We start from the raw sequence: 23,173 nt of genomic DNA, 5'->3' as shown, positions 1-23,173 counted from the left end.
TTGGCTACGCACGGTGCGAAAGAGGTTTGGCATGCACACACGCGCAATGCGGGTGCACTAGCCAAACATACACGTTGTCCGCTTCACAGCGGACATTAAAGATTCCGTCGCGTTGTTCGTGCGACGGCGCCACGCTCCAAATTTGCCAAATCTGGCAAGTGACTCGCAGATTGCCACATTGGGAAAAACCGCACTGCAACGTCGCCCGCTACTGGCAGACCGATGCCCGCTCGTTGGCCTGGTGCCGCGTTCACACTGTGCCACACAGGGGCGGCTGCCCCTGGGGGTCCCCTGGCGCAGGGCGCCTCGAGATGTTACCGCATGGGAGGCGCGGTGTGAATGTTTGAGTGGTGGTGATGTTTGCCGTTCACTTGCGTGCACGTGTGTGTGTGCGTGCGTGCGTGTTTTTCTTTCCTGTCCACCACCTACAGAGGCTCTCAGGATGCCGACCAGGTGTGAGCTCTGCACACACGACAACAACACCGTTCGCCACTAAGCGGTGGTGACGTCACCACAGCGCTTGTGCCAGGCTAGGTGCACGTTGAGACCACGTGAAGTGTCAAATGCTCGTTGGCAGGAGGTCACGGGACAGACTCAGGTGCCATGGGTTGACTGAGATCACTGGCAGATGCACCACCTGTCCTCCCTACTGGCACAGTTGGCATGCGCATACACGATGACAAAGAACCCCCGTGTAGCCTTAACATGCTGTTGGGGCAAGTCCTGTGAGCGAGCATCCATGAAGGCCGGCCCGGCACACGAGGGGGTGGGTGGCCAGCACCATGCCCGACTGCCTTTGTCTCTCTCGTGGCGATGTTACATACTAGGCTGAGTCGCCCTATTGGAGACCCAGAACTGGTTTAGATATTTGCCACTAATGTTGGCTGTGAGCAGGAATCGAATTCGGATAGCCCAGGTTCGTAGCGCAATGCGCTAACCACTGCACCGCCACTTCCCCATACAAATACAAAGATGCCCCATATAGTCTGCATAGGCAAGTGCTGTTACTACAGTAGGAGGCCATAGTGGCACACGAAGGGGGGGTGATTTGGCCAGTCCCACTTCGCCACCACTACCCACACAGACGTACACGGACTCGCACGTAACCTCACGCGTCTTCTTCCTGCACCTTCCAGTCGAATTTCCCATTCTCCTCTTCTCAACGATGATTTCATTGATCTTCTCTTTGCATTGCTCCCTGCTGCTCCCGCTGCTGTTGCTGCACCTTCTCCACTTCCTCCTGTTGCTGTCGCATCGGCTCGACACCCAGAAGCGTTCTAACGGCGCTCCCGACGGCTTCTACACCGAGATTGACTGGCAGCGTTATGTGAGTGACAGGGAGATAGCTGCCTGGGCTGAACCATCACTCATGGAACTATGGGGGTGGGGGAGACACCTGGGCTGGACCATCACTCATGGAACTATAGGGGGTGGGGGAGACACCTGGGCTGGACCATCTCTCATGGGACTATGGGGGGGGGGGGAGACACCTGGGCTGAACCATCACTCATGGAACTATGGGGGTGGGGGAGACACCTGGGCTGGACCATCTCTCATGGGACTATGGGGGGGGGGGGGGAGACACCTGGGCTGGACCATCTCTCATGGGACTATGGGGGGGGGGGAGACACCTGGGCTGAACCATCACTCATGGAACTATGGGGGGGGGGGGGGAGACACCTGGGCTGAACCATCACTCATGAAACTATGGGGGTGGGGGAGACACCTGGGCTGGACCATCTCTCATGGGACTATGGGGGGGGGGAGACACCTGGGCTGGACCATCTCTCATGGGACTATGGGGGGGGGAGACACCTGGGCTGGACCATCTCTCATGGGACTATGGGGGGGGGGGAGACACCTGGGCTGAACCATCACTCATGGAACTATGGGGGTGGGGGAGACAGCTGGGCTGGACCATCTCTCATGGGACTATGGGAGTGGGGGAGACGCCTGGGCTGGACCATCTCTCATGGGACTATGGGGGACTATGGACTATGGAGGTGAGAGTGGTACACCAAGTTTGAACGAACGTATCGCTCATGGAACCGCAGTGGAGGGGTACACATGGGTTGAACCATCTCTCATGGAACCATAGGGGGAGAGTGGAGATACTTGGGCTCAACCATCTCATGGATTCAACGGGGGGTGATGAATCATCTGGGTTAAACAATCACTCATGAAACCATGCTGAACCATCTCCAATGTGACTACATTGTTGGGGTCGGGCGGGGGAATAATTGGAGCTGAACCAACTTTGACAGAAGCACGGGGGGGGGAGGGAGGGGGGTGGCTGCGATATACAGGGTGCTTCAAAAAAATGTGAACGATTAAATGGAACTATCGTTTTTAATGGAAAAAGAGCGGATTAATACACTGTAACCTGATAACAGATGCACGTTAATAGCTTCAAAAAGTCCAAGAGACTCCAATTGTTCCCCATCGTTGTCAACGCATATCCTGGAATCTTCTCCAGGTGGTCTCCACATTCATTGTATGATTTTTGCGAATTCTCAGAATTCGCCATATAGCATCGTGATATATAACGACTTATTGTTGGTAGCTCAGCTGATTGGAGAATATATAGAGTTTATTGATAACATTGAGGTAGTTTATATTTTAGTTTTTTATCTGTTTACTATATGGTATTCATTATATAGTGTAGTGTATACCCAGTTGCTGTTAATAGCTCTGCTTATTGAAGAATATATTGAGTACATTTATTATATTGATGTAATTTAGACTTAGGTTTTTTTTCACATCGGTTTTCTGTATGATAGTTGGGTAGTTGCAGCCCCTTTGGCGTCCATGCACTAGGTGCCTCTGTAGATGTGTAGGCTTTTATTATTTTGTTGTTTCCCATCAACGTGACTTTACCGAAAGAACTAAGAATATGAATTACTGCAGTCACGAAAGCTTTAAATCAAAATTTAACACAGCTATTTCTGTGACCAGTCACAAGCTAATCCCTCAACTGTTTCAATGCTAAATTCTCCTGTTTGACATGTAAACCCCTTTGTCAAGGTGCCTCACTTCTCTCAACCAGCTTAAAAGACGCTGCGAATCTTAGCAGCGTTAATTGTAGCTCTGTCGTCCCGACAGGTTTGCTCCTTTCACCTGAAGAAGGCCACTTGTGTTGTGGCCGAAACGTCCGTGAGAATTTTATTGTTTTATTTTATTACTTTATTCTCATTATACGTGGTGACTTTACCGAAAGAGCCAAATAAGATGAATCCTTGCAGTCACGAAAGCTTTAAATCGAAAAGTACAAAAATAAGTTTTGACGCACCCCTGTAGCGGCCTCGTCCGGGGCTGACTGGTGTCTCCCCCGTGTCGTCCCCCTCCCGCAGACAACACCGGAGGTGGACGATGAAGGCTACAGCATCCGCCCGGACATTGAGCTGAACGATATCCTTCCCGCACGCCCCCGTCGTTCAGCCGCGCTCTCACAAGGCGCGGCGAGTTGATGGCCTCGGGCCCGTTCAGAAATGGACTTGCGCGAGAGAAACCTCGCAGCGCGGCGATGAAGTCCATAAATGAGAAGGCCCTTCACAAATCCGCCTCTGCGTATAGACAAAAAAAATGACACAGCACGTCGGGCCCCGACGCACGGCCATTCTGGGAGGGCGCAATTTTAGCAGCATTCATCGCGAACCCGTCAACCCCTTATCGGTGCCTACCTTATTACAGACCAATTCAGACCTTATTGGTCACCCCGTGCCCCTTGTAAATCTCAACGTTCATCCTACAAAGTTCCGTCACGAGGCAGAAACACAAAGAAATATGTATTTTTTAAAAATGTGCCCACATTGAAACGGCTGTAACGCCGTACGGACCTGAAAACTCACTTTCCCTGTACAAGAATAAGGGGGTGAAGCGTGTGGGTTGACACGGTGTGGATTCAATGCAAGCAGGATCCTGGACCCGTTTCTACACGCGGTGCCTCCTCATCAGCGCAGTCGCCTGAACCAATGCTGCAGGTGAACTGCCAGACGTTACAGGCAAGGAAGGGGGGGCCTCTCGCAGCGATGTATGTTTTTGTGTTTCGTTTTCTGACCTCCCCCCCCCCCCGCACCTCCGATTAGCAACGGTCGGCTACGAACGGTGCGAAAGAAGTTGAACATGCGTACATCGTCGGAAGTGTGGGGGAAGGACGACTAAACATGACGAGCGGTACTACAGAAATGAGTTTGTCGATTTGGATGATTTCAAAGTGCATAGCTCTAGCGGCATCCTAATATCGGAAGGAAGAGCGTGTCACCAAAGAGGGTGCGCGGTTTATCTCCCTCGCTTTCAATGAGCGATCATGTTTGGCCAGGTCGCTTGTGAAAAATAAGCTAACTGCTAAGTGGGCTTTACCTGGTAATATAAAATAAATATTGATTTAAAACTTTCGTGACTGCAGGGATTCATATTCTTGGTTCTTTCGGTAAAGTCACCACGTAGAAGGGAAACAATAAAATAATAAAAATATTTAAAAAATTCTTGCTGTGGTTTTCACACCTGACGATGATTGCTTGTGTTGCAGTCGAAACGTCACGAGAATTTTATTGTTTTATATTTTATTTTATTGTTTCCCTTCTATGTGACTTTACCGAAAGAACCAAGAATATAAAATAAATAGTTTAGTTGTATTCGTGGGTATATATTTATATTTTAAGTTGACGTGTTTGCCTTTTGACGTTCTGACCCCGTGCCCCCGACCGGACATCTGTGAAAAAGACCTTCGTAGCTCATCGCACTCCTCCTCCGGTAACAAAGTGACAACAACAAAGTAAAACCTTGGATTGCGAGTAACTTGGGCTGCGAGTGTCTTGCAAGACGAGCAAAATTTAAAATAAATATTAATTTGATAAACGAGCGAGGTCTTGCAATACGAGTAGTACGTACAGACGCTTTGTCTGCCGAGCGTCACGTGATCACAACTGATATACGAGTGCTTTGATATACGAGTGCTTTGGATTACAAACACGTTCCCGGAACGAATCATGCTCGCAATCCAAGGTTTTACAGCAATTCGAGTCCGATCGAACCGCGCGGTTCCCACCTTGACGCCCACGGCACACCCCAAAACGAACTGCTTCTACTCATCGAGCGACTCGGAGGAGGAGGCCAGGGGGGGCAAAGCCGGCGGGGGGGGCGGCGGCGGCGGCGGCGGCGGCGGCGACGGCGGGGGTGGCGGCGGCCGCCGCCGTAGGAGACGCCTCTACGTGGAGATCAAGCCCCCCGAGGAGGCGGTGGGGGGCCCCGACCCCACCGCGGCAGCGCAGGAGCTGAGGGCGTCCATCTGCAACATCGCCCTGCCGCCGTCGCCTGCCGTGAGCCCACGCTCTCACGCACGCTCTCTCGCTCGCTCGCTCTCGCGCGGGATGCGGGCGCACGCTAATGCGCGCTGCCACAGCAAACATCTGTCAGTTTGCACGAAGTGGCGGCGATTGCATCGCGGCCACTTGCGCCAGGCTAGGTGCACGTCGATGCCACGCGGAGTGGTGGTGGTGGTGGGTTCACCGGGTTTGGGGATCTTTATAACCCCGATTTTAATTGCGACTTTGTTGTTTTTGTCTCTCGTGCTGCCACAGAGGAGAAGTCCGGTAAGCCTGGGGGCGGGGGTATGGGGGGGCATGGGGGGGGGGGGACATGGGAGTGGGGGCTAGGGGGGTGGGTAGGGGGTGGGGGCTAGGGGGGTGGGTAGGGGGTGGGGGATGGGGGGGTGGGTAGGGGGTGGGAGCTATGGGGGTGGGAGCTAGGAGGGTGGGTAGGGGGTGGGGGCTAGGGGGGTGGGGGCTAGGGGGGTGGGTAGGGGGTGGGAGCTAGGAGGGTGGGTAGGGGGTGGGGGCTAGGGGGGTGGGTAGGGTTAACGGTGACGTGACAGGGCTGGACCGACTTGTTTCTAATAATCCTTTTCCACTGGCGCATCCGAGCCGAGCCAGCGCGCCGGTGCCCTCGCGCTGCGGGTGGATGTCCCTCGTCTCCGAAGCGTGGGTCGCGGGCGTGCGCTCGTCCGTGACCCACAGCAGAAGCCCGAAGTGACTTCATTTTTAGTGTGTTTATTATTGTTCAATAGGAGCCCGGTCCAGAGCGCACACTGCGACGTAGGGAGGGGAGGTACAGAAACTCCCCGACCCTTGGTCGCGAGCGTTGTGCAAGAAGCACTGGTGTGACCTGTCACATGAATGCCAAAGGGGTTCACGTAACGGGTCGAAATCCTGCACAGACGCTCGCCAATCGCGCGTTTACCGCGTGTGACGGAGAATCCATTCGGAGCTCCCCGCGGAGCAATGTAAAAACCCCATTCGTTGTTGGAGAACATGGCCACAGAAGTGGATATCACAGAACTGCTTCCGCGACCCCTTCCAGCGACGTCTGCTCTACGCGGCAAGCGACGATCATTTTCGCACTCGCTCTGCCTCCGAGAGTTGCGCGATCGTCGCGTGACGTTCGAGCCGAGATCTTTCATTCTCGGAGCTGAAATCGTCGTCAAATCGGGCGCCGAGCCAGATTTGAGGGGGGGGGGGGGGACCGGGTTGTTTTGGTGGGGACAATTGTGACCGGGTTGAGACCTGTCTGTGCTCGAGAAGCCGGTTTAACCACAGGCAGCTCTCTGAACTCTGACCTCTGACTCTGACCTCTGAGCCACCCCGGCCATCCAGCAACACCAAGCGAAATACACGATGATTGCACGCTGCCTCGGTGCATTGTGGATACATGATAAATGATATGCCGCCGTGAGCTGGGTGAATAATGCCGCTCCGTTTTCTGTTCATTCTATGTTGCTCGTTGTCTAAACACAGAGGCGCAACCCGGTGAGTTTGTTCGCTCGCGCTCGCCTACACGTGCCCATGTGTGTGCTGCTTGCGTGTGCGTGTGTGTGTATGGTGCCGGCCTTGGTGCTGGCAACCCACCCCCCCCCCCATCGTGTGCCATGTCGGCCTTCATAGGTTCTGCTACTAGCTCGCAGCACTTGCCCAAAAAAGTCTGTACAGACGATACGTGGGGTCTTTGCCGTAAGTGCATATTTATATGCGGTATTTGGGGAGTGGTGGCACAGTGGTTAGCGCGCCACCATCTGAACCACCATGACCTGGGTTCGATGTACGGCGACGGCTAACGTCGGAGGCGATTGATATTTGAATGGGTGTTGTTTTTTTATCGTGATTTCAGAGCTTCTTGGCGCACAGGGTAATTAAAAATAAACTACTGCTAAACTACTGTTTCGATTTAAAGCTTTCGTGACTGCAATGATTCATCTTCTTTGGTTCTTTCGGTAAAGTCACGTAGAATGAGAATAAAATAATAAATTGATAAAATAAAATAACACAATAATATTCTCACGACGTTTCGGCCACAACACAAGCGGCCTTCATCAGGTGAAGGGAGCGAGACTGTCTGGTAGGACAGCGCTGGAGTGAGAGAGCCACGTTCAGATCACGGCTTTTTAAGCTGTGTGAGAGGAACAAAGAGCCTTGACGAAGGAATTAGCATAAAATTTTGCATTGAAATGGCTGAATGATTAGCTTGTGACTGGTCACAGAAATAGCTATGTTAAAAGTTAAAGCATACACATCCGCAGAGGCACCCATTGTTAAAAGGAATTAGCATAGAATTTAGCATTGAAATAGCTAAATTAAGGCATACACATCCGCAGAGGCACCCCTTGATAATGGGATTAGCATAGAATTTAGCATTGAAATGGCTGAGTGATTCGCTTGTAACTGCTACAGAAATAGTTACGTTGAAGTCAGAGCATACACATTCACCGAGGCACTTAGTACAAATCAAACAGGAGAATTTAGCATTGAAATAACTAGGCGAATTTAGCATTGAAATAACTGGGTGATTTGCTAGTGACTGGTCACAGAAATGACTACACATCTGAGCTATTCACAGTACTATATAGTGAACCAATAAAAACTAAAATATAAATTACCTTCATGTTATCAATAAACTCTATATTCTCCAATCAGCTAAGCTACCAACCATGAGTCGTTATATATCACAATGCTATATGGCGAAAAAATGGGTGGATTCTTACCCTCAAATTTCCGTACCACGGATAGCTACGGGCCCCGTTCAGACGGACGAGTTCGTCCATGGTCGGAATAGAGGAGGGGGAGAGAGACAGCTGCGAAGCCCTAGTATACTCCATGTTGTAAACCATACCATTAACCGTGGTGTGAGAGGTATTAAGAGGCAATGCTGGCGAAAGAGCTGCGGTCTGAAGGTCATCGTAAAATTACAATTAATTAAGAACAGAAATGATTTAACACATCTTTCCAGTGGTTACTAAGCTTGAATCCATCTTCTCGGTTGAAATTGTCTCTGTGCTTGTATATGTGAATGGCCTCATGAACGAATCTCTCATGGTAGCCAGTTGGTTTGCAAAGAACCTCCGTCTTGGAGAAGTCAATGTCATGTGAGCCCACTGAATTGTAACAGTGATCTGCCACGGCAGAGGAGTTCGTCTTACCGTGTTTCAAGTCTGCTTTATGTTCGCGGATGCGGTCCGAGATATGTCTTTTGGTTTCTCCAATGTAGCTACTACCACAGAGGCACTTTAGTTTGTAAACGCCCGGGTACTGTATGTCTGGAAGAGCATCTTTTACAGATGGAACTAAATCACGGATTTTGTGTACTGTGTTGAATCGGACCTGGATCTTGTGTTTATTCAGGATTTTGGAGATCTTTTTAGTGACCCCTGCAATGTAGGGTAAGGTGATGGTTTTGAGTGGCTCCACAAGAGGATCCTTCTTCATGACTGGAGTGATGGCTTTGCGGATTGTGTAGTCGGAGTAGCCATTAGCCCTGAGAGCCTGGTGTACGTGCTTGAGTTCACTGGTAATGTGTTCCTGGTCGGAAATGCATTGGGCTCTATGGTATAGAGTCTTGATGAGGCAGTTCTTCTGGGATGGATGGTGGTGGGAATCCGGTTTCAAGTAAGCATCTGTATGGGTAGCTTTCCTGTAGACAGAGTGGCTCATTGAACCATCATGTCTCCTTTTAATTAAGACATCCAGAAAGGGTAGTTTGCCATCTTTTTCGACCTCCATGGTAAATCTGATTGTCGTTCTCTCAGCCGACAAAGGCAATGCCACTGTCATCATGGACAAAACAGAATATAACAACAAAATTCAAGAACTACTCAACGATGGCAGCTATACAAAAATAAAAAGAGACCCCACCAACAGCCTGGTCACCAAAACGAACAAAATTATCTCTGATTCAACAGCATTAATTGATGAGAACAAACAGTTCTTGTTGAAACCCTCTGCTGCCAGACCACCAAGATTATATGGCCTTCCAAAGATACACAAAGAAGATACACCCCTTCGTCCCATCGTCTCTACTATCAGCTCCCCCACCTACAAACTGGCACGTTTTCTGGCTGATATACTGCGACCTTTCACTGGAAAAACCACCTCTGCGGTACTAAATTCTACTCACCTGGTATCGACAATCAAAGACATTTCCCTGTCCCCAAACGACCTGCTTGTCAGTTTTGATGTGGTGTCCTTGTTCACCAAAGTCCCGGTACCTGACACCATCGCTATCATTGAAGACCTGGTTCATCAAGGACTGCATACTGATGTACCCCCCCTGGTGAGACATTGCTTAACCAACACATACTTCACCTGGAATGGAACTTTCTACAAACAAACTGAGGGCACCCCAATGGGCTCCCCCCTATCTCCGGTTGTAGCCAACGTATTCATGGAAAAATTTGAAACTGACGCCATCCAGACTGCCACTCTACGCCCGACCTTATGGAAGAGGTACGTTGATGACACCTTTGTCATCTGGCCACATGGCCAGCCTGCTCTAGACCAATTCCGCGACCACATCAATTCCATACACCCAGCCATCAGATTTACCATGGAGGTCGAAAAAGATGGCAAACTACCCTTTCTGGATGTCTTAATTAAAAGGAGACATGATGGTTCAATGAGCCACTCTGTCTACAGGAAAGCTACCCATACAGATGCTTACTTGAAACCGGATTCCCACCACCATCCATCCCAGAAGAACTGCCTCATCAAGACTCTATACCATAGAGCCCAATGCATTTCCGACCAGGAACACATTACCAGTGAACTCAAGCACGTACACCAGGCTCTCAGGGCTAATGGCTACTCCGACTACACAATCCGCAAAGCCATCACTCCAGTCATGAAGAAGGATCCTCTTGTGGAGCCACTCAAAACCATCACCTTACCCTACATTGCAGGGGTCACTAAAAAGATCTCCAAAATCCTGAATAAACACAAGATCCAGGTCCGATTCAACACAGTACACAAAATCCGTGATTTAGTTCCATCTGTAAAAGATGCTCTTCCAGACATACAGTACCCGGGCGTTTACAAACTAAAGTGCCTCTGTGGTAGTAGCTACATTGGAGAAACCAAAAGACATATCTCGGACCGCATCCGCGAACATAAAGCAGACTTGAAACACGGTAAGACGAACTCCTCTGCCGTGGCAGATCACTGTTACAATTCAGTGGGCTCACATGACATTGACTTCTCCAAGACGGAGGTTCTTTGCAAACCAACTGGCTACCATGAGAGATTCGTTCATGAGGCCATTCACATATACAAGCACAGAGACAATTTCAACCGAGAAGATGGATTCAAGCTTAGTAACCACTGGAAAGATGTGTTAAATCATTTCTGTTCTTAATTAATTGTAATTTTACGATGACCTTCAGACCGCAGCTCTTTCGCCAGCATTGCCTCTTAATACCTCTCACACCACGGTTAATGGTATGGTTTACAACATGGAGTATACTAGGGCTTCGCAGCTGTCTCTCTCCCCCTCCTCTATTCCGACCATGGACGAACTCGTCCGTCTGAACGGGGCCCGTAGCTATCCGTGGTACGGAAATTTGAGGGTAAGAATCCACCCATTTTTTCGCCATATAGCATTGTGATATATAACGACTCATGGTTGGTAGCTTAGCTGATTGGAGAATATAGAGTTTATTGATAACATGAAGGTAATTTATATTTTAGTTTTTATTGGTTCACTATATAGTACTGTGAATAGCTCAGATGTGTAGTCATTTCTGTGACCAGTCACTAGCAAATCACCCAGTTATTTCAATGCTAAATTCGCCTAGTTATTTCAATGCTAAATTCTCCTGTTTGATTTGTACTAAGTGCCTCGGTGAATGTGTATGCTCTGACTTCAACGTAACTATTTCTGTAGCAGTTACAAGCGAATCACTCAGCCATTTCAATGCTAAATTCTATGCTAATCCCATTATCAAGGGGTGCCTCTGCGGATGTGTATGCCTTAATTTAGCTATTTCAATGCTAAATTCTATGCTAATTCCTTTTAACAATGGGTGCCTCTGCGGATGTGTATGCTTTAACTTTTAACATAGCTATTTCTGTGACCAGTCACAAGCTAATCATTCAGCCATTTCAATGCAAAAAATTTTATGCTAATTCCTTCGTCAAGGCTCTTTGTTCCTCTCACACAGCTTAAAAAGCCGTGATCTGAACGTGGCTCTCTCACTCCAGCGCTGTCCTACCAGACAGTCTCGCTCCCTTCACCTGATGAAGGCCGCTTGTGTTGTGGCCGAAACGTCGTGAGAATATTATTGTGTTATTTTATTTTATCAATTTATTATTTTATTCTCATTCTACGTGACTTTACCGAAAGAACCAAAGAAGATAAACTACTGTTCTTTTCCCCTATGCCGACCTGGCAACCTGGTCGAGTTTTAATTTAAAGCTTTCGTTACTGCAGGGGTTCATATTCTTGGTTCTTTCAATACTACAGGGATTCATATTCTTGATTCTTTCGTGACTGCAGGGATTCATATTCGTGGTTCTTTAGAGACTGCAGGGGTTCATATTCTTGGTTCTTTCGTGACTGCAGGGATTCATATTCTTGGTTCTTTAGAGACTGCAGGGATTCATATTGGTGGTTCTTTATAGACTGCAGGGGTTCATATTCGTGGTTCTTTTGAGACTTCAGGGGTTTATATTATTGGTTCTTTAGAGAATGCAGGGGTTCATATTCTTGGTTCTTTCGAAAGAACCAAGAATATGAACCTGGTCGAGGTCTATAAACAACAGCACTGGGGAGACAAAGGTGGCCGAGCTTGGTCTCCGCCACCACACACCAGTGACAATAATCTGAAACCAGTCATGGGCCTCCCCTAGGTCGACTCAGCCTCAAAGTGAGTGGCTAGTTTGGTGTGTAAACATCGCCACTGTGGAGATAAAGGCGTGGTGTTGGCCACCAACCCCCTCGTGTGCCGTGCCAGCTTTGATAGGTGCTCGCTAAACAGCACTTGCCCCGACAGTCTGTACGACCACAGGGGAATCTTTGTCTTTGTTACATGCTAAAATATTTATAGATTAGCAGCTAAGGCCCGCCAAGCTATACATCTCTTTTTTCAGAAGCGAACTGGTCACAAATGAGAGCTCAACGGAGCGGCTTATCGCTTGGAAATTGGTAACGGCCAATTACTCTAAATGCATATTTCTAAATGTGGAGTAAAAAAATCGGTAGACCCGGAGAAAAATCCACGCGACCACGGGGAGAGAGACATGCAAACTCAAAATATACAGGAGTCAGGGTTGGGATCGAACCCACAACCTACTGTATGCCAGACGAGGTAGTTAACATTTTGCCACAGTGGCACCCATGTTTATGCCATAATTCCATCACGTAACGTTAGCGTGTACTTTGCATTCAATTAAAAAAATTTCGATTCTTACGCGTGCGATTCTATTGCATGTATCGCGAGCACGAGAATCGACGCGAATGGACAAATTGAATTGGTGTAATCGCGAAACATCCTGTCGTACAGCAGTCTCAACATTGTTCATCGGTCACACACTGTGTGGCCTTCAATCGAAAACAAATATATAAAAGTCGACGTTTTGGGCAACGGTCCTTTTTCACAGCACGTAAATAGAGAGGCCAGTTCATTAGAGATGGAGACTGAGGTTATCATACAGGCTGGTCCCTGGGTTTGATCTTCCACGAAGCTCATGGTCCACCCTAAACCGCATCCACTGCACAAACCGTGGCAGTAGATGCGGATACCTGATGGTGCACAAATGGAAAATTTTAAAATCAACAGTAGTAGTGTGCGACTATGGCCAATCCAGAACAGAACATACAACGCATAGCGACGCAATGCCCCCATCTACAAATACGAAGGAGACCTCGAAGCGATACCACAACTCCGCTACTGCTAACACGGTTGTCTGGGCTTGGCCACCTGAATGTGAAATTGTAGTCGTTGCTCTGCATCTACATCAGCCGCCGTACGAAAGACGAAGAAGATCATAGGCTCGCCCACTATGTAGTTCACTGATATAAATTGTCATTTATGAACACTCATGAATTGTCCGACAAACATATAGAGGACAGCAGAGCTTGGGCAATTGTTGGTGCTGGTTCACAGCCTGGCTGGTGTTTTCCCCGCCCGTCTGGGCGTCCTCCTCACACCTCTGAGCCATGCTCTCTCTCCGTTTGACATCGAGCGAATATTTAGCGGTGGTGGTGTGGATATGCAAGTTTAAAACGTTCAGAATGTATTGAGGCTCGAGGAATCCGATGAGCTATGAAGCTCTTTTTCACACATGTCCAGTATGGGCAGGTCAGCAATTATTATTGTTGTCTTACTTGTGTTTACACTTAAGAAGCCTCGGTCTGTGCGGCGAGATGATGATTACCTCGCCAGGGTATGCAGGAGGTCGTAGGTTCGATCCTGACCCTGACGCCTGCTGCTGTATATTTGGAGTTTGTATGTTCTCCCCGTGGTCGTGTGGATTTTTCTTCAGGTCTTCCGGTTTCTCTCTCCACATTTAGAATCAACATCAGGCGTTTAGAGTATTTGGCTGCTGTAAATTTCCACTTGATGATGAGCGACTTCGTTGAGCTATCATTTGTGATAGCCAAGTCGCTGCTGAAAAAGAGCGCTAGAGAGCTCAGTGGGCCTGAGCTGGTAAAGTCAAAATAGTGTAGTTTAACTAGTTTTAGTTTAATTCCTAAACGTGTGTCAACTCTGTTTGCAGGTTGCATTCAAGAAAGGGGCAGCGCACAGTAAGTGTTTCACGTTCACTAAAATTGGATTTCACACTTGAATTCACCCTTCAAAATCCTTCCACGCGCGTTTCTCACACACGCTGTGCCATGGTGTTGACACGCTACCCTGTGGTGTTGACACGCTACCCTGAGTTCGATTCCCTGCAGTGGTTATCACTAACCGTAGCTAGTGGCAATCTGAACCGTTCCTGTCGACCACCGACCCACCCACCCACCCACACTCCCCCTTCACCAACCCACACTGACCAGCGTGGTGAAGTATGGTCCAACAGCCCCCGTGACCAACACAGTGTCGCGAGGCCCTCATCCAGCACTGGATTGACAAGGCGCTGCTACTCGTTACTTGCACTTGCCCCAATCAGTCTCTTCGAGGCAATACGCGCGCTTTCAGATGCGCTTCCCGCGGCCGTCTGGAACGCGCTTCCTTCCGATATTAGGAAGCCACTGGAGCTATGCACTTTTAAATCGTCACCTAGATTGACAAACTCATTTCCTTAGAACCACTTGTTGTGTTTAGTTGACCTTCCCCCCCCCCCCCCCCCCCCGCGCCTCCGATTCGCGCGGTTGCCTACGTACGGTGCGAAAGACGTTCAACGCACATACGCACGTACCTACGCTACCAGCCGGCCGCTTTGACGAGACGGATTCCTCTCTCTCTCGCGCGCGTGCGTTTCATTCGCAGACGAAGACATCGTGAGGCAGAGGCGCTCCACGCCCACCCCACCGCCGCTCACGTGAGTGACTCCCTACCGGCGTCTCTCTCTCGCCTGCGCCTTTGCCCGGCCGCTCTCCGGCGCGTTATCGTCCGGTCGTACCCTCCTCGTGTTGTCGACCAGACGTGGGAGCGCACCGCGGTGGCTAGGCGATGTTAAATCCCTCGCCTGGTCTGCAGGAGGTCTCGGGTTCGGTCCCAACCCTGACACCTGCTGCTGTATATTTGGAGTTTGCGCGTCGCTCTCTCTCTCTCTCCCCGTGTGGATTTTTCTTGGGGTCCTCCGGTTTTTTCTTAAAATTTTTAAACATGCATTTAGAGTATATTCTTGGTTCTTTCGGTAAAGCCATCAGGTGTGGTTTTCACACCTGATGACGATTGCTTGTGTTGCAGTCGAAACGTCGTGAGAATTTTATTGTTTTAATATTTTTATTATTTTATTGTTTCCCTTCTACGTGACTTTACCGAAAGAACCAAGAATATGAATTCCTGCAGTCACGAAAACTTCAAATCAAAATGTATTTAGAGTATTTGGCTGCTATAAATTTCCACATGATGAGCCACTTCATTGAGCTCTGATTTGTGGCCAGGTCGCTTTTGAAAACGAGCTGTATAGCTCAGCGGGCCTTACCCTGGTAAAATACAAACAATCTTCATAGTTTAGGAATAGGCACACTTTAGCCCACCGGCGCACGTCGCCTGCCGCCAATCGCAGGCTAACTGGGAACTAATTGACGCTGCCGGGTGGACATAGGCGGAGGGGATTTGAGAAATCTTGCTCCGCCGTTCCATCGACCGCCGTGCCGCATCGGAAACGTGGAATCACACCGGCGCCCTCTGGGTCGCTGGTCCGGCTTGCCGGCTGTTAAAAATCGGCGGTTGGAAACGTCCTTGTGCCGTACGGCTCTCCGCCGCCGGGCATGCGCCGCAGTGCCGTTCGGCACAGAGTCCAACGTTTCGCTTTACGGCAAGATTACGTCGTGTTTGTTTGGGGGGGGGGGGGGGGCTAAAGAGGACGGAGAAATATTTCAAGAACAAAAAATGGAACGCGCACGCGGCACGCGCGTGTTTACGGTTGACCTCGTCGCTCGTTCTTATGCGCGCGAAGTCACGTGATTTGGCGGGGGGCCAATCGCGCGAGCAGGATGAGTTGGGTAGGTTCGCGTGGAGAAAAAAGGGCAATGGCGCAAGATCAACGTCTGCGTTAAAATGGGGAAGTCGCGCTCCAAAACGGCCCACGCAGTTGCGTAAGGCTCTCACATTTGACAGGAACGCCACCAACAAAGACAAAGATCCCCCGTGTAGCCTTAACAGACTGTAAGGACAAGTGCTGTTAGCGAGCAACTATGAAGGCCGGCACGGCAAACGAGTGGGGGGGGGGGGGGGGTGGGTGGCCAGCAACACGCCCGGCCGCCTTTGTCTCCCCAGTGTCGATGTTTACACCGCACTAGGTACTCATTTGAAGGCTGAGTCGACCTAGGGGAGGCCCAGGACCGGTTTTCAGATAATCGTCACCGGTGTTGGCCGTGAGAGGGAATCGAACTCGGCTCGCCAGGTTCGTAGCGCAGCGTAGCGCTGACCGCTCCGCCACCGTTCCCGACTTTTTAGAGGAACTTCACCAACCTGCACTGACTGACCAGCATGGTGAAGCATGGTCGAACAACTCCCATGGCTGACTCGCACGGTATGGGGAGGCCACCATCCAGCAGTAGGGCTTACGTTATTATTCTTATTTTGCTTATTCATAAAGGTGTTGTGGGTTAGATCGCGTAAATATATAAATGTGTCGTTAAACCCGCCACCACCCGACACAGCCAATTCGTAAAGTTTGCCACGTAAACAGAACGTGGCAAATTAGTCACTACTGTGTTGGAGAGTAAACCCACAACATTCACAATTTTAGTACCGTGATGCTTCGTACTCACGTTCTTCTTTACGGGACAAAGCTTACGAATTGGCTGTCGGGTGGTGGCGGGTTTAACGCGACAATTATATTTACGCGATCGAACCCAAAAAAAAAACCCTTTTATTGTGAGTAATATTGGTCGCGCAAGCTTCTTACCGCGTGTTAAACTGTTTATTTTGCCTGTTTACCCAGGAGAGAGCCTAGCAGGACTGTCCTGCCAAGTGTTTTCTCAGAGCAGGGTGGCCCATGATTGCCGTGTGCAATCGAATTTCTACGTAATTTGCGGTGTGATTTTCCAAATAGGCCGACTCTTGCGGATGATGTGGCAGGATATTTTTTTTTTATGAAACTGGAGCACGGTATAAAACGCGAGAGCGGTGGGGGAGGGTGAGTTACAAGCATTCCACAAACGATAAATCACTTTAAGATGTTTTCTTGTTCATGTTTTTTGTTTGTTGCGGTTGCACCCGATTCAAGAGCCGAATGGCTCACAGGGCTATACCAAATAAATGAAACTATGAACTATGATAAACCTGAGGGCAGATGCGAGATGTTAAATACCTCGCCTGGTGTGCAGGAGGAAGTTGGTTTGATGCCTCTGCTGTATATTCGGAATTTTCACTTCTCCCTCTCTCTCTCCCCCCACAGTGGAGTGGATTTTTCTCCGGGTCCTTCGGTTTTCCCCTCCACGTCTAGAATCGACGTCACGCGTTGAGAGTATTTGGCTGCTATAAATTCCACGTGACGACAAGCCACTTCGTTGAGCTATCATTTGCGATAGCCAGGTCGCGTCTGAACGAGATCTACATAGCTCCAATGGGCCTTACGTAGTAAAATAAAAATAGTTTAATAGTAGTTTTAAAAAAATGGTTTAACATTTCGATTTAAAGCTTTCGTGACTGCAAGGATTCATCTTCTTTGGTTCTTTCGGTAAAGTCACCAAGTAGAATGGGAATAAAATAATAAAATAAAACAATTAAATTCTCACGACGTTTCGGCCACAACACAAGTGGCCTTCTTCAGGTGAAAGGAACAAACCTGTCGGGACTACAGAGCTACAATGAATGCCTCTAAGATTTGCAGCGTCTTTTAAGCTGGTTGAGAGAAGTGAGGCACCTTGACAAAGGGGTTTACATTTTTTTTTCCCACATCGGTTTACTGTATGATAGTCGAGTTGTTGCAGCCCCTTTGGTGTCCATGCACTAGGTGCCTCTGTGGATGTGTAGGCTTTGACTTTAACACAGCTATTTCTGTGACCAGTCACAAGCTAATCCCTCAACTGTTTCAATGCTAAATTCTCCTGTTTGATATGTAAAACCCCTTTGTCAAGGTGCCTCACTTCTCTCAACCAGCTTAAAAGACGCTGCGAATCTTAGCAGCGTTCATTGTAGCCCTGTCGTCCCGACAGGTTTGCTCCTTTCACCTGAAGAAGGCCACTTGTGTTGTGGCAGAAACGTCCGTGAGAATTTTATTGTTTCATCTTATTATTTTATTCTCATTCTACGTGGTGACTTTACCGAAAGAACCAAATGAAATGGTTTAATAGTTTTTGAAACCAAGACCAGCGTCCCCCACTTGCAGCGGGGTGGTGTGGCTCAGTGGGGCCTTGCCTGGTAAAATAAGGAATAGGAAAGGAAAACAGTGACGTCACGGGATCTTTTTAACGCGAATCAGACGGCTGCGCGTTACGGCTACTACACACCACCGTGGTGATAACCAGGGCGGCCGCCCGAGTCGAACCACGAACCTCCTCGCCGCGCCGTCACGTTGGGCGTTGGCGCCGCGCGCAGACAGCTCTCGCGTCTGGAGTCCCGCCAGGACGACCTCCTCGAAGCGACGCGGCCGCTCCCAGAGACGCTCGCCGCAAGCGCCTCGACTGGGCCTCGCCGTCGGTCTCGCTCCGGCTCTCTCTTCCACCGTTGTTGACGTTTACATCCTCCGCGTCTTATGCCTGCCCCCCGCCCCCCCCCGCCCCGCCCCCCCCGCCCACGATGCTGTTGCCGCAGCGTCGCCGCGGTGGCGGCCAATCAGCTCTTCCCGTCGGACCCGCTCTTCGGGCCGCCCCTGGAGGCCATCCCGCAAGTCTTCGCGACGGAAGGTTTGTGACGACGAGCGCTGCGAACGTGCCGCACCAAACACGTCGTCCGTCGTCGGCCACGATCGATCCGCTGCTGGATGAAGGCCTCCCCCAGGCCATCGCCGCCTCTCACGGCTCTGCGATGTGGCGATCCACCGAGCACCTGCACACCCCATGATTTTGTCGCTCCATCTCTCTAGGTCCACATCCTCTTGGGTTCGTTGCATTCCTATAATGATGAAGGCCATTATTTATGCGCCTGTGGACTGCCATTCCAGTGGGCTAACCACAACAGCACGCCAGCATCTCCGTTGTACAGGTTTCCCCCCGCTCTGTGCGGGTTCGGTTTGTGCGATTTCACGCTGTATGTACGCGGCTTGCCTTATCCGACCCAAAAATTCGCTACGCTACGCAGTTTTAAATTCTGGCGTGGGACAGCATTGTCTATGCAGTGTACGCGCTACTCGGCAGGCAGCTGTCTCGTGGGTTGGGTGGCTAATTCCCTCCGTGCTACGCGATTTCGCTCTGTTCGCCTGCGCAAAGCGAGGGACACCTGCAGTGTATTATTGTCTTTTGTCTTGTGACCCCCACCACCACCCCCTCCCTGTGTCCACCTGTTGTCTGATGAAGCTGGCAACAGCCAGTCTGATATTTGGGGGCCCAGACCTCCACAAGCCCCCCCGGAGGGCACGGCCACCCAACAAACGCCCCCGCAGGTGGGGTCCCCTCCCCGCCCGCCAGCATCGCCGCCGCCGCCGCCGGACAGGCCCCCCAAGGATGACGGTCCCCCGGTGTCTCCCGTGGCGGTGGGGGGCGGTGTCCCCCAGGAGGCCCCCATCATCACGGCCGCGGGGGGGGGGGCGCCTTCCCTCGGCGGGGACGAGGCGCCGACGAGGTCGAGCGAGACGCCGACGGAGACCGAAGCAGGTGACGAACGTGATGACGCTCCGCCTCCGTTGGACTTCCTCTCGGGCGCGTTCTATTCTTTGTCTGCCACTCCATCGGTAGTCTTTCCTATCCGCCGCCGTCGCCCGTCCCGTTGACAAAAGTCTTTGTATGTACGGTGTGTGTTTTGAACTTCTTTCGCACCGTACGTAGCCGACCGTGCTTATCGGAGGTGCGCGAGAAGGACAACAAACTAAACACAAAAGCAGTTTTAAAGAAATTAGTTTTCATTCTGGATAACTTAAAAGTGCATAGCTCTGGTGCCTTCCTAATATCGGAAGGAAGAGCATTCCAGACGGCCGCAGACGTGAATCCGAATGTGCGCGATGCGGTGACCGTCTTTGTTCGATGGGCAGCCAGAAGCCGCTGCGAGAAAAACCCGCTTTTACTAACCTTTTTCCATTCCAGTGACGCACGTGTACGTCATTGGAACGGAATCGGTGAAAACCTGATGTCAAATAATTGTATCGGTACGTCTTCAGGTACTGAGGCTCCCACAAGGCCATGCGGGAGGGCGTGTGGCACAGTTTGGTGCCGGCTATCACAGAGTGCGGTTTTCTGCGGTGAGTGCAATGTCTTCAGAAATAACGGCGCTATGGCCTAAATTAAATGACCGCTGAGCCGCTCGCGCGTTCCGAGATTCGGCGGTGAACGGGACACCCACACCCTGCAACTTGCAGACGTCTCGCAACGGGAAAGGGGTCAACAGTGAATACGATGGCCCTCGCGTGCAGACGCACCAATAATCCACGTGTCCCCCGCTTTTGTTTTTTTATTCTTAAGCTGCGGGGAAGATTTATGTTGCAATTATACGATAGACAGGCGCCACCCACCCCCCCCCCCTCCCTCGTCGTGTGCCGTGCCCGCCTCGCCAAACGGCACTTGCCTCGAGAGTGTTTCGAGGCTATAGAGGGAGGTGGGGAATCTTTGTCTTTTTTTCTGACCCCCCACCCCCACCAGGTGCCCTGGACAAACCCGCGTCCCCCGACGAGGCCCAGCGGACATCAACGGCGGAGCCTGGCGCGCCCCCCAGTGAGCCGGAGGGGAAGGCGGAGACACCCCCGGCGGTGGGCGGCGTCGCCACGAACCCCGAGGGCCCGGCGGCCGCGGCGGCTTCACCGCGGCCGCCCGGGGAGGCCGACGGCGCGGAGGGAACGGCGGCGCCGGCGCTGGCGGCAGAGCCGGGCGTGCCCACGAGAGACTCCGCGCCCACGACCGCCGGTGGGCCGCGTTTGCCGACGGAGGAATGGTCCTGGGAGTGAGGGGTGAAGGCGCAGCCCTGCGATTGGCTGCTCATGCCACGGCTGGCAGAAGGTCCTCCACTAGACGGATCTCTCTCGAGAGGGAGGGAGGGAGGGAGGGAGGGAGGGAGGGAGGGGGGTGCCACGATGGCTCGGGGATGTTGACTACCTCACCTGGTCTGCAGGTGAGGTAGTCAACGTGGAACCTTCACGCGGGTTCCGGAGCATCCCGGCCAGCCCCGCCCATTACCTTTGGCCCAGATACCTCTGTCTTTCGGGTTGGGCGTTGTTTTAGCGGTGCCTGTATCTGTGCTTCCCTTTTCTAACCAGCAGGTGTCATCATGCCATTACATATGTATACGCGGGTCTCAGTATACGCGTGTGTATGTAAACGCGCGTGTTTGCATATGCCTGTCTGTATACGTGTGTATGTAAATGCGTGTGTGTGTCTGTGCGTGTGCATAGAGCCCCAGATCGTGGTGCAGTCTCCCGTGGCTCCGCCCACCATGGCGGACTCCGCCCCGGCCTCGCCCCTCCCCCTGTCAATCAGGCAGAAGATCCCGCCCACAAAGCTCTACTCTGACATTCAGAAGGTAACCGGGCAGAATGTAACCCCGAACTCAACACGTTCGCCAACACCACTGTGGGATAAAATTATATATATAACAGGCGACAGTGTTAGAGATTGTGCGTACGTACGTACTGTGCGCACGTACGTACGTACTGTGCGCACGTACGTACGTACTGTGCGCACGTACGTACGTACTGTGCGCACGTACGTACGTACTGTGCGCACGTACGTACGTACTGTGCGCACGTACGTATGTACTGTGCGCACGTACGTACGTACTGTGCGCACGTACCTACGTACTGTGCGCACGTACCTACGTACTGTGCGCACAGTACGTACGTACGTGCGCACAGTACGTAGGTACGTGCGCACGTACTGTGCGCAGGTACGTACGTACTCTGCGCGCGTACATACGTATTGTACGTGCGTATGAGGAGCGGATTGCCCTACTAACCCGGCGACCTGAGTTCTATTCCCGCTCACGGCCAACACCGATGACGATTTTCTGAACCGGTCGACTCGGCCTCAAATGAGTACCTGGTGCGGTGCATAAAGATCACCACTCGGGAGACAAAGGCGGTCGAGCATGGTGCTGGCCACCCGTCCCGCTCGTGCGCCGTACCGGCCTTCGTAGGTGCTCTTCCACTAACAGCACTTGCCCCAACAGTCTGTTCAGGTGATACGGAGGATCTTTGTCTTTTGTGTTTGCGAGCAGCGCCCGTTCAGTCCCCCCCCTGGGCTCGCACCCCTCGCCAGGGCCGAAAGCACCTCATCCATCTCCTCCAACGCGTCTGCCAGCAACGCCACCACTCCCACCGTCGGTGAGACCACACGCCCACACGCCTACACACCCGCACGCCCCGCCGATCTGCCAATAGAGGGTGCTGATTGCTAAAGAGACAATACTGCAATTTCAGCTGAGTATATTATGGGCAAGTTTCAAATTTGGCAAATTTTGATCGTGACGACGGCACGCACGACGGCGGGCCTCCTCTTCGCGAACGGCATCACGGGATCTTAAACGTCCACTGTGAGCGACGCAGACTGCGCGTTGTACGGTATCACGGTGAGTACCGCAGTAATAATCAGGGCCGCCGCTGGACTCGAACCTCTGCAATAAGAGCGAGGCCATGTGATCGCTTATTGACCACGTGCAGACACGCATGTGAGGATGCACACAAGCACATCCTGCTCCCACCGGGCACACTTCCTGCTCCCACCCGGCACACTTCCTGCTCCCACCCGGCACACTTCCTGCTCCCACTCGGCACACTTCCTGCTCCCACTCGGCACACTTCCTGCTCCCACCCGGCACACTTCCTGCTCCCACCAGGCACACTTCCTGCTCCCACCCGGCACACTTCCTGCTCCCACCCGGCACACTTCCTGCTCCCACTCGGCACACTTCCTGCTCCCACCGGGCACACTTCCTGCTCCCACCCGGCACACTTCCTGCTCCCACCCGGCACACTTCCTGCTCCCACCAGGCACACTTCCTGCTCCCACCCGGCACACTTCCTGCTCCCACTCGGCACACTTCCTGCTCCCACCGGGCACACTTCCTGCTCCCACCCGGCACACTTCCTGCTCCCACCCGGCACACTTCTTGCTCCCACCCGGCACACTTCCTGCTCCCACCTGGCACACTTCCTGC

The 23,173-nt window shown here is 51.5% G+C and overlaps 1 pseudogene across 1 annotated transcript in view; it reads left to right on the top strand.

The window, feature by feature from the left end:
- Positions 1-23,173, top strand: part of LOC116951925 (F-BAR domain only protein 2-like) — a 101,328-nt pseudogene that overhangs the window by 57,876 nt on the left and 20,279 nt on the right. The window contains exons 11-22 of the transcript XR_012946866.1: positions 432-453; positions 1,271-1,327; positions 3,351-3,409; positions 5,066-5,318; positions 6,792-6,803; positions 14,037-14,064; positions 14,750-14,801; positions 18,692-18,783; positions 19,393-19,689; positions 20,668-20,928; positions 21,414-21,541; positions 22,235-22,340. The product of XR_012946866.1 is annotated as an F-BAR domain only protein 2-like (transcript). The remainder of the gene's footprint in view (positions 1-431; positions 454-1,270; positions 1,328-3,350; positions 3,410-5,065; positions 5,319-6,791; positions 6,804-14,036; positions 14,065-14,749; positions 14,802-18,691; positions 18,784-19,392; positions 19,690-20,667; positions 20,929-21,413; positions 21,542-22,234; positions 22,341-23,173) is intronic.

The sequence above is a fragment of the Petromyzon marinus genome, chromosome 44 (genome assembly GCF_048934315.1).
Source record: "Petromyzon marinus isolate PM22_M1 ecotype Great Lakes invasive population chromosome 44, UKy_Petmar_22M1.pri1.0, whole genome shotgun sequence".
In the NCBI taxonomy this organism is placed as follows: Eukaryota; Metazoa; Chordata; class Hyperoartia; order Petromyzontiformes; family Petromyzontidae; genus Petromyzon; species Petromyzon marinus.
Note: the sequence above shows the minus strand (reverse complement) of the source record. Positions and strands in the feature narration are given on the sequence as shown.